Raw genomic sequence first — 1797 nt, forward strand, 5'->3', positions numbered from 1 at the left:
TCTTCCTGTCCTCGACGGTCTGGATATCCTTGGTTATTGGCAGGCCGGTGAGCGTCTTAATCAGATCAGACCAGCGGGTTGGTGAGCGTCCGCGTGATCTTCTCCCGTCAACCTGACCAACTACCATCAGCTTCTCTAAGTTATCGATATAACATAATAAATTTCTAAAGTAAAGATTAAAGAATAAAATAAGAAAGAAGAAATTTCTAAAGAATAATTTCTAAGGACAACAAAAATTACATTCTGAATGCCGTTCCCAACTTGCGACAGCAGATCTATTGCACTGCAATACCTTATCGACCCTGCAAAATCACTGCGGAGTAGATAATAGGCAATAAGCAGGCTAGTTCTTGAACTATCAAAGAAATAAGGGTTAAGAGCTAGAGAGGAGAACGAAAAAATAGGCGCGGACATTGCTAGTACAACGGAGAGTCAGGATGTAGCTACAGTAGCTGGTGGAGGCGGCACAACATTACGTACCAGTCTTCTAGTTTACATGAAAATATGTATTATAATCAAGGTCCTCTGACTCAGTTTTGTCGTGTCTGTTTCACTTGCAAATCGATAAGATATAAAAACTTTTGTTTCGTTTTTTTTTGTTGCTTAGATGGGTGGACGAGCTCACAGCCCACCTGGTGTTAAGTGGTTACTGGAGCCCATAGACATCTACAACGTAAATGCGCCACCCACCTTGAGATATAAGTTCTAAGGTTGAGACCTATAGTTACAATGGCTGCTCCAACCTTCAAATCGAAACGCATTACTGCTTCACGGCAGAAATTGGCAGGGCGGTGGTACCTACCCACGCGGACTCACAAGAAGTCCTACCACCAGTGACGTGTGATTGAATGACAGTTACCATTTGCCATAATTACTTTCTGCAACGGGCAAGCAGTTTCGAAAAAAACACATACTTATTGCTTATACTACGGAGTCTAAAGTTTCCGTAGCACAAACGATACCATCTTATGCTGCAACCTTTTGCGATGAGATTAAAGTCTCCATCGGATTGAAATCTTGGTTAACAGACCGGACTCATCTCATGCACACGACTTTTGTGGTAGTCAGTTTTACTAAAGCCACTTTTATAACTAATTTTCGTGTTCTATTATTGGTGGAGGTGTACTCCACGATTTGGTATTAAGAAGACCTGGGCCTGGTATTGAGTTCTGAGCTTTAAGTAACATAACAAAAATAAATACCGTGCAATATGAATTTTTATTTTTATTTTACTTTAATGCTTAGATAGGTGGACGACCTCACAGCCCACCTGGTTTTAAGTGGTTACTGGAGCCCATAACATCTACAACGTAAATGCGCCACCCACCTTGAGACATAAGTTCTAAGGTCTCAAGGCAGTTACAACGGCTGCTCCGTCCTTCAAACCGAAACGCATTACTGCTTCACGGCAGAAATAGGCAGGGCGGTGGTACCTACCCGTGCGGACTCACAAGAGGTCCTACCACCAGTAATAAAATAATATATTAATAAAAATATTTTAACAAGATTGGAAATAGTGAATTTAGGAAGTAAATGCAGACAAGCAACGTGGCTGGATGTAATAAGGTTAAACTTTGGTCCTATACCGAACGATTGGATAGAGATGATAGAATCATCTCGAAACATTTCTCAAGCACTACTCACGGAACATAGGCTGCAATTCACACAGAGAACAACTTATTTTTGTATATCTAAGAGAAATTCGTCTCGTATGTCTAAGATTTCCGAGCGATCCCTGAGATTACTATGTACTGGCAATACGAATATGAATCTTTTGGATGTTTTCTTATTATATTT

This window comes from Bombyx mandarina, chromosome 21 (genome assembly GCF_030267445.1).
Source record: "Bombyx mandarina strain Sakado chromosome 21, ASM3026744v2".
Taxonomy (NCBI): Eukaryota; Metazoa; Arthropoda; class Insecta; order Lepidoptera; family Bombycidae; genus Bombyx; species Bombyx mandarina.